The following is a 14,778-nucleotide window of genomic DNA, read 5'->3' as shown; positions in this document are numbered from 1 at the left end:
AATAGCCAAAAACTGTCTGAAACAAACTTTTTTGTTGGGGGGAGAGAGGGATCTAGACATACATCATATACCATCCAGTTAGGAGTGGAAGAACGAGACTGATACATTGTGGTGAAGAGCTGTAAGTAAATCTTTCCTGACAGGCATGGCAGGCTGACTTAGGAGTCACTCCATGGTGGGAAACAGAAGCTCTGTCTCCTAGGATTAGGAAGAGGGGACTCAGCCAGGCACCAACTGTGACTTTTGATTAATGAATTCAGGCTGCTGCATGCTGAGTCTTAGCACAAAATTTACAATGCACCCAAGAAAGAAAGAACCCAGCAGGTTCTGTTTCAGTGTAACCTCCCACAGGGGAGGAGGCAGGGTGGATGGAAAGTCACAGTGGCTTCTAGAAGTGGCTGAGCACATTTTGCTGAGGGATGGCTCTGCCCCCAAGGAAAGGGGTAGACAGGGCTAGGCACCAACTCTGGCTCTTGATTGGCAAACCCAGGCTGCTGGACTCCAGCTCTGAGAACAACTACATTTTTTTTCAGCAGCCAATAGAGAAAGCAGCTGGTAATCTCTGTGTCAGTACTGTCCCAGGCAGAGGTGGAAGCAGGGCTCACTGATAGGCACAGTAAACCCCTCAGGCAGCAGAGACAGTTCACTGAAGGGTGACTCTTATCCAAAGAGGCAGACAGGCAGGGCCCAGTGCAGGTGGTGGCTATTATTTAGAGAATTCAGACCACAAAGCCAGAGAAAACAGAAACAATCTCAAATTGCTTTCTCTCAGCCTCTGTCTCAACCATTTCCCTGACAGGGGTGGGGTCAGCTGAGAATTCAAAGCACAGTACCACTTTAGGCCTGTGAGGAGCAGTGGTTTGAAAAGTGCCATCAGCTGGGCAGGACAGGAAAAGCACAAAATCAGGAGACGTCACAGAAAAGATTGGTGTCCTGCTAAGGCTTCTCCCCCAGGGAAACTTGGTATTATCTATACCCCCTTTGTGAGTCCTGGACCTGCCTTGTCTGGGAAAAACTTACTGGGGAGGTCCTCTCTAGGTGGAACCTCCTCCAAGAGTCAGCCCTCCAGGTAACAGTAGCCAGAGATAACAAAAGGAGTGTTAAAAACATATAGAGGCAAATCAGAAACAAACAGAACAGCAGTTTTCCATCAGCTTTGGGTGGTAGCTGCTGCTGGGCCTCGGCTGCAGTGCACTGAGGGCCAGGTGCTGTGGACAGTGGCCCTGGCACCCCATGCCTTGCTGTGCCCCAAGCCCACTGCACCCCACACCTGCCATTCCTCACCTCCATGCCTGGTTGCTGCCACCCCGACAGCCCAGTGGGCAGCCATAACGTAGGCCATCAAGTGTGTGGTTGTTGGGAGATGACACCAGGTAAAATCTGACTACTGATCAGTTACATAAGCAATGCATTTTCTGGAGAATATATTCCCACTGTCTTTGGCAACTCTTCTGCCCATGTTATGGTAGATGGAAAACCAGTGAATCTGGACCTATGGGATACAGGTGGACAAGAAGATTATGACCGATTATGCCCCTCTCATATCAGCAAACAGATGTATTCTTAATTTGCTTTTCCCTTGTAAGTCCTGCATCATTTGAAAATGGTCATGCAAGGTGGTATCCTGAGATGCAATCCCATTGTCCCAACACTTCCATCATTCTAGAGGGAACTAAACTTGATCTTAGGAAGGATAAAGACATGGTTGAGAAACTGAAGAAGCTGACTCCCATCACCTATCCCCAGGGTTTGCCATGGCCAAGGAGATCGGTGCTGTAAAATACCTGGAGTGCTCATCTCTCACAGAGCGGGGCATCGAGACAGTGTTCGATGAAGCTGTCAGAGCAGTCCTCTGTCCACCCCTCTGTCAAGAAGAGGAAGAGAAAATGCCTGTGCTATAAATGTAAGATCCCCTTGTTCTTTACTCTGTTCCACTTGGAACATTTGTACGCTTTACTCAGAAACGGTGGAGTCTTTGCCCTTGATGCCAAGTTTTTGTTACAGATTAGTTTTTCCATAAGACTATTTTGAATGAATCATTAATTTCAATATTTTTTTGTTATAGGGTAAGAGTTCAAATTTTCACATTCTATTAAAATTTAGCCCTAAATGACAAGCCTTCTTAATGTCTTATTTTTCAAAAGTCCCTATACTTGCTCAGATTAAGAGTTGCCAAAATACCCTTTGAACTAAGCTGAATTGCATTATGAACACTAGGCACTAAACTGCTTTAAAGACCTTTGTCTTCAGGAAGCCATAGCTTCTGATGTTAGGAAATACAGACACTTTCTAACTAGTTTAGCACAGCCTCCTCAATGAAAGGTTGCCGTTTACTGCATTCAATAATTTATCTATCCATGTTCATTACATAACATTGTACTCTATCTCTTAATGGAATGAGTATAATGACTCAACTCTTTGGATCAATATTTTTTATTTCATAGTGAATTTGTCTTTTAAGTTTGGTTATTAGCTTTTGCTGAGATTTTGAACAGAAATCTGTTTCTTGTGTTTCCTCTAATGAAGTATTCTTCTCTTAGTGGTGGGTGTACAAGGCTGGAGTGTCTGCAGCACTTGATGTGATCAAAGGATGATGACAGTATTTTGACAAATATGAAGTAGAGATTAATTTACATTGTACACAGAATAAATAGACTGAATAAAAGTGTCATGGGTACAATTTTTAAAAGGTTAATTTCTCTCAAACGCAGTAGATGAAGAAAGGTCAGTATTATCACCATGTGTTTTTGTAAGATTTTCCTTTCTCCTGTACCAGCCATGCCCCTAAAACTGGACATTTAATTCCTCTTTGAACTGGTCATTCCCACAGTTGCTATCTTGAACTTAGTAAGTGCTTTTCTTATAGAACTCTATCTTAACAAGCAATATGTCTCCTTGTATTATAAAATTTTTCTGATAATGCATTAGAATCTTGTTTCATAGATTAGTAAAAGTGAATTACCCCATTTTCATGTTAATTTATTCAGAGCTAATATGTGCTTTCCTTCATAACTAGGTGTAAAAATCATGTGTTGCAGCTTTACAGTTTTTAAAATATTTTAGATATTCTTAAACTCTGGCCATTCTAAATATCACTGTCTTGTCAGCTGACTAACACTGTAACTTGACTAATACCTCCCCTTTACCTCACCTTCATAGACACGTGCTTCCTCTGTTGCTTTTCCTAAAAATGTTCCTTGGGGTCTTTGAGGTTCAGTAACTCAGCAATAATGCAGATAATGTTCTATACCTCCTACACACTGGAAAGAACACAACATTGGACCTTTGAACTATTAAAACAAAATTTTTTAAATTGACAGTTGCAGAATTGTGGAGTGTTTTTACAATGACATTTTGCTAATGCAATTAGCAGTATATTGTTCATGTATGATTTAGTAAATCCTTGTATTATAAAAAAACAAACAAACAGAAGAGATCAACCTCCCCTGAGGAGGAAGAGGGAAGAGAAAGCTTTTTCCTGGGGGTGAAACAACTGCACAAATAGAGCAATCTCAAAAATCATTCCATATATTCAGAGCAAGAATCAGATTAAGAAAAGCTGAAAAAATTCTGATTAATTAAACACAAGCTATGCTAGAGGTCTAGAATAAGTTGAAATAAGTGTCAAAGAAGAATTATACCACAAAGCCAATCAGCAAGAAAACTGTAGGCAAGAAAGATAAAATGACCTCCAGGATAAACTAATCCAGAAATTCAGATGCCTAGACACCAGCAAAAAATCACAAGTCACACTAAGGAACATGAGAATATGGTCCAGTTAAAGGAAAAAACTAAAAATTCAGATGAGACACACGAGTTGAAACAACTAATTAAGGCTGTACAAACCAATCTTCTAAATCAATTCAATGAGATGAAGGAACATGTGCCAAAAGACATGAAGAATAAAAAGAGGAAACTGGGTGAGCATAAAGAACTCAGACGCATGCAAAAAAATATTTCAGAACTCATGGGAATGAAAAACACAACAGAAGAGATATAAAATACAATGGAGACATTTAACAGCAGATTTGAAGAGGCAGTAAAGGATCAGTGAACTAGAGGATAAGACATCCAAAATCTGACACACAAAAGGTCAGATAAAGAAAAGGATGGAAAAATTTGAGCAGAGTCTTAGGAAACTGAATGACAGTATGGATATACATGTCATGGGTGTTCCAGAAGGAGAAGGGTAGGGAAAAGGGACAGAAAGAATTGGGATAATAATAGCCAAAAATTTCTCACCTCTTAAGAAGACAATCAAAATACCTGTCCAAAAAGCACACACAACGTGCTTCAAACAGAGTAGGTCCAAATAGTCCTACTCCAAGACACTTACTAATCAGATTGTCAAATGCCAAAGACAAAGAGAGACTCCTGAAAGTAGCAAGAGAAAAGTAATCCATCACATACAAGGGAAGCTTGATAATACTGAGTGCAAACTTTGCAGCAGAAACACAGAGGAAAGAAGGCAGTGTATGATACATTTAAGATACTGAAAGATAAAAACTGCCAGCCAAGACTTCTATATCTGGATAAACTGTCCTTCAAAAATGAGGGGGGCAAGTTTAAAATATTCACAGATAAACAAACTGAGAGAGTTCATGAACAAGAGAGCTCCCCTACAAGAAATACTAAAGGGAGTGCTTCAGGCAGATAGGAAAATACAGGAGAGAGACAGAGGATTTGGGGAATGTGTAGAAAAGAAAAATATCAGTAAGGGTAACTAAAAGGATAAAAAGTAGAAAAAGTAAGATATTACATATAAAAACCAAAGGACAAAATAGTTGAATAAAGTACTGCCTTTATAGTAGTAACAATGAATAAAGGGAATAAAGGGGGGAATCCACCAAGAATCAATAACAATCATAAATACTTCTGCACCTAACCAGGATGCCCCAAAATACATGAGGGAAACACTGGCAACACTGAAGGAAGAAATAGTCATCTCTACAATAATAGTTGCAGACATCAATAAACCACTATCATCAATGGATTGAACATCTAGACAGAGGGTCAATAAAGAAACAGATCTTGAACAGTAGGCAAATGCACTAGACTTAACAGACACTTACATAACATTGCACCCCACAACAGCAGAATATACATTCTTCTCAAGTTCTCATGGCTCATTCTCCAGGATAGACCACAGGTAGGGTCACAAATAAAGTCTCGATAAATTTAAAAGGTTTGAAGTTATACAAAGCACTTTCTCTGATCATAATGGAATAACACTGGAAAACAGTAATAGGCAGAGCACTGGGAAATTCACAAATTTATGGAGGCTAAACAACACACTCTTAAACAACCTGTGTGTCAGAGAAGAAATTACAAGAGAAATAAATAAATATATCAAGGCAAATGAAAATGAAAACACCACAATCAAAACTTATGAGATACTGCAAAAGGCAATGCTGACAGGAAAATTTATTGCCAGCAATGCCTGAAAGAATTCAAACAGAAGACTTAATGACACACCTGGAGGAAGTAAAAAAGAATAGCAGACTAACCCCAAAGCAAACAGAAGGAAAGAAATAAAGATTAGAGCAGAAATAAATGATATTGAGAAGAAAAAAAAATAGATTCAACAAAACCAGAAGATGGCACTTTGAGAAAATCAACAAAATTGATGGACCCTTAGACTGCTAAAGAAAAAAAGAGAGAGGATGCAAATAAATAAAATAAAAAATGGGAGGGGAGAGATTACTACTGACATCACAGAAATAAAAGAGATCATAAGAGTATACTATGAACAACCATATGCCAACAAACTAGACAACTTAGATGAAATGGACAACTGCCTAGAAACACATAAACAATGTACACTAACTAAACAAGAAATAGAAGACCTCAACAAGACCAATTATAAGCAAAGAGATTCAATCAGCTGTCAAAAACCTCCCAAAAAAGAAAAGTTCAGGACATGATGGCAGCACACATGAATTCTACCAAGCATTCCAAGAAGAATTAGTACCAATCCTGCTTAAACTTTTCCAAAAAATTGAAGATGAAGGAAGGCTACCTAACTCTTTCTATGAATATCACCCTAATAACAAATGGAAACAAAAATACTACAAGAAAATTACAGATCAGTCTCTTTAATTAATATAGTTGCAAAAATCATAAATACTTGCAAATGGAATTCAGCAACACATTAAAAGAATTATACCCCATGATCAAATGAATTTTAGCCCAAGTGTGCAAGTGTGTTTCAACACAAGAAAATAAATTAACATAAAACAACATATTAACAAACTGAAAGGGAAAAATCAGGTGATCATCTTGACTGATGTGGAAAATGCATTTGACAAATCAATATTTATTTTCAAGGATTTATCAATATCCTTTCTTGATAAAAGATAGGAATAGAAGGAAACTTTCTCAACATGATAAAAGGCATATATAAAAAAACCCATAGCAACATCCTACTCACTGGGGAAAAACTGAAAACCTTTTCTCTAAGATCTGGAACAAGGCAAGAGTTCCCACTGTCACCATTGTTATTCAACATTGTGCTGGAAGTTCTAGCTAGAACAATTGGGCAATAAAGAGAAATAAAAGGCATCCAAATTGGAAAGAAAGAATAAAACTTTCACTGTTTGCAGATAGCATGATCCTGTGTGTAGAAAGTCCTGAAAAAGCTACAAAAAAGCTACTAGAGCTAATAAACAAATTCAGGGAAGTGGTGGGATACAAGATCAACATGCAAAAATCAGCAGTGTTTCTATACACTAGTGAGGAGCAATCTGAGGAGGAAAATCAAGGAAACAATTTCATTTCCTTACCATTGAGTACTTTTTTGTATCAAAGGACTTTGTGTAGAAAGTAAAAGACAGCCTCTTTAATGAGGGAAAATATTTGGAAACCACATATCTGATAAGGGTTTAATATCCACAATATATAAAGAAATCCTACAATTCAACAACAAAAAGACAACCCCAATTTAAAATGTGCAAAAACATGGATAGACACTTTTTCATGATGGAAAATGCTCAACTTCACTGGCTATTAAGGAAATGCCAATCTTTCATACCTACTTGAATGGCCATTATAAAAACAAACAAACAAAAAACCAGAAAACAACAAGTGTTGGAGAGGATGTGAAATGGGTATACTTATTCACCTTTGGTGGGAATGCAGAATGGTGCAGCCACTCTGGAAAGCAGTTTGGAGGTTCCTTGGGAAGGTAACTGTATTGCCATATGATCTGGCAATCCCATTACTAGGTAGATACTTGGAAGAACTGTAAGCACAGACATGGATAGACATTTACACACGGATTTTTGTGGCAGCATTATTCACTATTGCCAATAGATGGAAACAACCCAAATGTCTTTTGACAGATGAGTGGATAAACAAACTTGGCATAAACATATGATGGAACATTATGCAGCTGTAAGAAGGAATGAAGTTATTATGCATGCAAAAATGTGGATGTACCTTGAAGACATGTTGAGCGAAATAAGCCAGAAACAAAAGGGCAAATACTGCATGTTCCCAGTAAAATGAACTAACTATAATGAGCAAACTTTGTTAAATGTGAGAGCATAGGTTATTAGGAGATAGAAAAAGGTTAGAGATTGGGCATTTGATGCTTAAGGAGTACAGAATGTTTAATAAGGTTGATTGTAAAGGTATGGAAATAGAGAACACAATACTGTGTGATGGTAGCACCAAACGGTAAATGTAATTAACAACGTGAAGTGTGAGTGTGGTTGAAAGAGGAAGGCTAGGGTCATGTATATCACCAGAAGGAAAGCTAGAGGATAAAAACTGAGACTGCACGACTTAGTGAAACCTAGAGTGGATGATGACAGTGGTTAATTGTACAAATATAAGAAAGTTCTTTACATGAATTAGAACAAATGTACGTCACTATTACAAGGTGTTAATAATAGGTTGCTATATGGGGAAAAGTACAATTAATACTAAGTAAGGTCTATAGTTAATGGTAACAATGCAATACTCTTTCAGTAATTGTTACCAAACTACTACACCAAAGCTAAATGTCAATTACAGGGGGATAGGAGGGGTATGGGATTTTTGTTTGTTTGCTTGTTTTGTTTGTTTGTTTTTCAAAAGAAATTAGAATGTTCTCATATTGACTGTGGTGGTCAATGCATGACTGTGATTATACCAAGAACCACTAACTGTACACTTAGAATGGATTGTATGGTGTGGGAATAAAACTGATTAAATAAAAAATTAAAAAAATAAAAAAACAACAAGAGTCTGTGAGGCAATATCTCTGGTGCAGTCTCACCTCCTAAATTTAACAAAAAGTAAAAGAAAGCCAGAAAACAACAGAGCAACATATTTAAAATATCAAAAACAAAGTAAAACAACAACCTGCCAACCTAGAATTCAATACCCAGTAGACATATCTTTCAAAAGACAAAGATGAGATAAAAACTTTTTTTCCAAATTTTATGACCTGATCATTTCATCACCAGCAGACTTATAGTAAAATATATGCCCAAGGAAATATTCCAACCAAAAGAAAATGATACCTGATAGAAATCTAGACTTACACAAAGGAATAAAGAATAACAGAGATGATGATTCTGTGGGAAAATATGAAAGACAATTTTCCCATTATTTAAATTTCTTTAAAAGATCATTTGCCTTTTTAAAAGAAAAACTAACAACAATGTATTCTGGAGCTTATACTATATAGATAGCATAAAGACAAGTATGGAAGATATGGAAGTACATGGTTGAAAGGCTCTTATACTATACATGATGTGATAGGATGTTTTTTAAATTTAGGTTTCATATAGACCCCAAAACAACAATTAAAATAGCAAAAAAAGAAGTTATAGTTAATAAGACAAACAAGGATACAAAATGAAATCATGAATAATAAGTAATCCAGAAGAGAGTAGAAAAAAGTTGAAAAGAGGAAGGAACAGATGGGACAAATAAAATTTAAATGAAAAGATTACATATAGAACACAATTGTATCATTATTTACACTAAATGTAAAATTTAAATGATTCAAAGTCCCACTTGAAAGCAGATATTGAGGAAGAATAATTGAGAAAGAGTAGTCTCTTCAACAAATGATGCTGGGAAAACTGGATGTCCATTTGCCAAATAAAAAAATTGAAGAAAGGAAAGAAAGAGGACCCTACCACACACACACACACACACACACACACACACACACTGTGTGTGTGTGTGTGTGTGTGTATATGTACACATCAACTCAAAATGGATCAAAGACTTTACTATAAGAGCTAGAACTATCACACTTCTAGAAAAAAAATGTAGGGAAACATCTCGAAGACTTTGTGTTAGGTAACAGTTTCTTAGACTTTACACTCGAAGCACAAGCAACAAAAGAAAAATACATGAAGGAGAACTCATCAAAATTAAAAACTTTTGTTCCTCAAGGACTTCATCATGAAAGAAAATGACAACCTACATAATGGTAGAAAATATTTGCAAACCACATATTTGATAAAGGATTGATATCCAGAATATATTAAAAATCATTCAACTTAAAAACCAAAAGACAAACAACCCAATTTTTAGAAAATGGGTAAAAGACTTGATTAGACATGTCTCCAAAGAAGATATACAAATGGGCAGAAATCACGTGAAAAGTTTCTCAACATCATTAAGCCATCAGGGAACTTCAAATCAAAACCACAGTGTGATACCATTTCACACCTATAGGAATGGATACTATTTTTAAAAAAAATGGAAAATAGCAAGTATAGGAAAGGATGTGGAGAAATAGGAATACTCATTCCTCGCTGGTGGGAATGTAAAATGGTGCAACTGCTGTGGAAGACAGTTTGGTGGTGCTTCAGAAAGTTAAGTATAGAACTACCATATGACTTGGCAATCCCACTACTAGGTATATACCCAAAAGAGTTGGAAGCAGAGACTTGGACAGATATTTGCACATCACCTATGTTCACAGCAGCATTATTCACAATTGCCAAAAGACTGAGGCAACCCTAGTGTCCATCAACTGATGAATGGATAAAAAATGTGGTAAATGCACACAATGGAATATTATTCAGCTGTAAAAATAAGTGAAGTTCTGATACATGCAACAACATGGATGAATCTTGAAGGCATGTTGAGTGAAATAAACCAGATGCAAAAGGACAAATATTGTATGATCTCACTGTTTTGAAACATTGTAAGCAAACTCACAGAATCAGAATCTAGACTATAGATTTCCAGGGGATGGGGTGGGGATAGGGAATGGGAAGTTAAGGCCTAAATTATATAGGATTCCTATTTGGAATGATAGAATGTTTGAAAATGGATTGTGTTTATGGTAGCACAACATTGTGAAAGCAATTAACAGCACTGAAATATATATCTGAATGTGTCTGAAAGGGGAAATGTTAGATTCTATATATGGTAAAAGAGTAAATTTTTTTAAAAGTCCATGGAACTACACTACATAAACAGTGAACCCTAAGTTAAATCATTGATTTTAATTAATAGTGCAACTATAAAAATGTGCTATCATCAATTTTAACAAATGTTCCACACCAATGCATGACATTGGTGGTGGAGTGATATATGTGAATCCTGTATTTTATGCATGATTGTTCTGTAAACCCACAACTTCTCTAATAAAAGAAGGGGGTGGAGGAGGGTTAGGAGAGAAAGAAAAGAAAACCTGCTGGATCTTGTTGCTCTGAATGGCATTAAGCTCTCAGCATGTGTGGTGTGAGAAAATGAATCTGACATAGTTCCTTACAGAATCAGTGAAATAGCTTCGTGCAGGTTAGAAGAAAAACATAGTTTGTATGTCGATGTTCCTGAAAGCATTTATATGACGAAAAGTGAAGTATTCCCTAGTGTAATGCACATCATGATCTATTGTTGGAACAAAAAACCTGAGCTGTAAGCAATTGGGAATACAGAGAACAAAATCTTTACCCATGACTTCATGCAGTTGCTTTGTTTTGCAAAAACCTATTAACTCTTGCCTCTAAAGAGGTACTGAGATTTTTAGATAGTGAAAAATGTATAAGACAGTACTTTATGGAGGAACATGCATATTTAGGTTGGGTCAATAGGCTGGTTAGACACAGAGATGGCTCTCACAACCCTCTATTGGCTCAACCTGCATTCAAGGTCTGGGATGAAGATGAAGTAACCAAGTTTTGTCTTCTTTGTTTTTGGCTGATGGAACAGTAGTGAATGAGGAGAGGTGAAAAAAGGGACAGGACAATAATGAGAAAATGATGAGACTTTGAAGTTAAGAGATTTCTGTGTGGCAGGTTACATATTACCAGGCAGAGTTATTTAGACTGTGCTGTAGTTTTATTCATAATGGAGGAAGCATTTCTAAAACAGCTAATCCTAACACTATACTTTCTAGAAAGATATGCATGCACTTTTATGGCATGTGTTGGTGTATATTTCTTCATCTTACTCTAAGGAGAGTGCTATTATTTGCTGTGTGTGATTCCATGTGCTGGGTTTTCCTTATTACAGAGGACCTTGGATAGCTCATTTCAGTGGGGGAAGGAAACATTTGCATAAAGATTGACAGGTACTCACCATTCAATAGCTCAGGTTAGGATATATTCAGTTGAAGAAAGGATTACAAATTGTTTTCCTTAAGGGAATTAAAGTAGGCTCCCTGCAGGTGGTGCTATATAAGCCAAACAAATATTGTGATGACAGTTTGAAATCACTTTATTTTCATGTGTAGCAAATGATATTTAAATAAGAGAATATTAAGAAAAAGAATATTAAATGTCTATGAGCTGTTGGTGTTTTATCTTTTCTGCCTAATAAATGATATCTAATTTATAAATAGGTTTATTTGTTAAATTGCCTGATCTTCTAAAGCATACCTGCCACATGTTGAATGGTGATGATCACATATCTCAATCTAGTTTTCTACTTTTGCATTAATTTCTAGTTCATAATCTTTGAGTTATATAAATATCTCATTGTTTCAATTTTAAAAAAGCAACTTTAAGAATAACATGTAGTTTAAAATGACTCCTTTGTAGTGTTGTTTAAATACTTTCAATGTATTTATGTAACAATATAGTAATATCTGAATTTCCTGTTCATTGGTCCTGTTCTCACATTTCTCACTAGATTGCTAGTACTTTGTTTTGGGTCTTTGTTTTTTTTTGTTTTTTTTTTTTTTTTCTTTTATCTGTTCAAAGTATGTGATCCAATTAGATATTTGTATATGGTACATTTGTGTGAATAAATTGAGGGAGTAAGAAAGTAAGCATATACTTTACAGAGATGAAATCACTATGGCAAGCCCTGTATTTCTTATGGCTCTAGTCATATATATTGTCACAGCTCCACCCAAAACCTTTTTCTAACTAGATAGAGCAATTTGAAAGTATAGTGTTAGGATTAGCCATTTTAGAAATACTTCCTGAATTATGAATAAAACTACAGCAAAGTCTGAGTTACTCATCTGTATAAACTCACCAGGAAGGGGGGTGAAATTAATGTGAACAGATACTCAGAATGGTAAACTTCTGATTCAGGTTCCTAAAATTAGGCAGCCACGCTGATGAGTCCCTAAAGTAACAAGTGTGATTACAGAAATGGCCAAATGCTATTAAATTCATAAAACATAAATTTCATGAAACTGCAGTCTTTCAAAATTACCAGTAGCATTTTATTCCCATAGGACATAGAAAATACGCAATCTTTCAGACTCATCCTTTCAATTAAGGAGATGGGAGGAATCTGTCCTATGGAGTAATTCAAAATGAACAAAGAGAGGATGTTTTGAAGTGAAATAAAGTGGCTGAAAGCCATCATCATTTGAGTCAAATGCAATCCCATAACTGCAAATGTGATTGGTATGATGTTGCAGGATAGGTTGTAGATATAGTAATGGAGCCTTCTGTGTCATTATAGAACTGAGAGTACTTGGATAAGATTCTTCAACTGAGGTATGAAGGTTGAATTAGAAGTGAATTATAAGCCTTATGTTTAGATTGTCAAAGTTAAAATGAGAAAATACATATGAAAGATCTGAAACAAATTAGAATGCTAAAGAAAAGTTAATTTTTTCTCCCCCTTTTTTAGCTCAAGATTCCCTCCTAGTAACTGAGAATGAATTATTCTTTAGGACTCAGTACAATTCAATAACTTTGCCTGTTTGGCTACTATGTAATTACAGAAGATAAATCCACCATAAGTAATTAGATGAGAACAATATGACAAAGTCCTTATCATCCAAAGTTACTTTGCATTAAGGATAATCCAAAATAAAATCTAAGATTTATGCAATGAAATATAAAGACAGTCTCTTTAAGTTTCTAAATAAGTTAAAGAGATAAGAATGAAAATTAGGATCCAGAAATTCATTATGGTTGATGTAAAAATATAACTTCCTAGAAGTGGGAAAATGTAGAAAAAAAATCTGTAGGAAGAAGAAAAAAGTATCTAGTAGAATTAAATGGAATAGAGAAATTGTTAAGAGCTAACAGAAAGTTTCATAAAAGAATAGTGGAACCATGATTAGTAGCAGAGGGAAACATTCTCCTTAAATCATCTAAACATAAAAGTAGGAAAACAGAATGGAAAATTTCCAAGACTTTCAATAGCAGAGAAGAGATGAAGAGGTTTAGTTCAATATAAATAAAAAAGTATTTATTAAAAGAACTGATGTCATCAACATGGCAATGTAAGACATCCCTTGAGAAAGTGTCCCTAGAGATATAGCCAATAAAGGGACAAAGCCCACTTGCTTAGGGGGAGGATGGTAGAGAATGGAGAAAGACTCCACAAATGCTGAATTGAAGAAACAGAAAAAACTCAAGTACTAGAATTCCATTCTGGACCACCAATCAGTTCCCATTCCCCTCTCTCTCATTCAGTACCATGCAGCTTGGGAGTCACACAGAGGCAGCACAGCTCAAGTTCCTCCCACTGCAGACAGAGACTGTAGAGTAAGTCACAGCAGTGAGTTAGAACTCCACACATATCCACACAAGTCCACAGAGAGGCAGAGTGGAACATATGCCACTGAGTGTTGTATACAAAAAGACCTCCAGGGAAAAATAAGAAAAAACTTAAGAAAAGAAAAGAAAAAGAAAGACCATGATTGAAAGGCTGGCAAGAACTGTTGTACCCTCACACAATCCATTTTTCTGTGGCTGGAACTACCTAAAGAAAAACTTTCTGAAGGGACCCACCTTTCCAGATTGATCCTATCTAGCTGTAAAGGGCAGGATATCCTAACAGGGAAGAAAGCAGAGGCAGAAAGGCTTTACAGAAGAAAAAAAAAAAAACAAAAAAACGGAAGGGCTAAACTGAGCTGCTGTGAGACAGGATGGGTAACAGAATTGAAAAATTAAGGAAAATGGGACACAGAGTGAAGGAGAGAATTTAAACAAATCATAGGAGTTAGAAGCAAAGTTTGCACAAAAATGAACAGAACACATCAAGATTTCCAGAGAAGAAACAGAGAGGAAAGCAAGCTCTCTCCTGGAGATGAAACAATGACAAACCCTGATACTCTTAAAAATTGCACTGTATATCCATTGCAAGGTTCAGAGGAATAAGAGCTGAGGACAATCTGAACAGTTACATAGTGGCTAGTCTAAAGATCCAGAATAAGTTAACCGACAGTCAAAGAAGAGCTTAACACAAAGCCAATCAAAAATAAAACCCAGAACAAGAGGGAGAAATGGACTTTCCAGAGTTAATTCCAGAAGAAAATCAAATTCCTAGACATCAGCAAAAAATTACAAGTCATACTAAGAAACAGGAAGATATGGCTCAGTCAAGGGAACAAATTAAAACTTCAGAGGA

At 36.2% G+C, this 14,778-nt stretch overlaps 1 pseudogene; it reads left to right on the top strand.

Annotated features, from left to right (window-relative positions):
- The window catches only part of LOC119545242, a 59,176-nt pseudogene extending 57,275 nt beyond the window's left edge, over positions 1–1,901 (top strand).
- Positions 1,902–14,778: the final 12,877 nt, after the last annotated feature.

The sequence above is a fragment of the Choloepus didactylus genome, chromosome 10, assembly GCF_015220235.1.
Source record: "Choloepus didactylus isolate mChoDid1 chromosome 10, mChoDid1.pri, whole genome shotgun sequence".
Classification (NCBI taxonomy): domain Eukaryota; kingdom Metazoa; phylum Chordata; class Mammalia; order Pilosa; family Megalonychidae; genus Choloepus; species Choloepus didactylus.
Note: the sequence above shows the minus strand (reverse complement) of the source record. Positions and strands in the feature narration are given on the sequence as shown.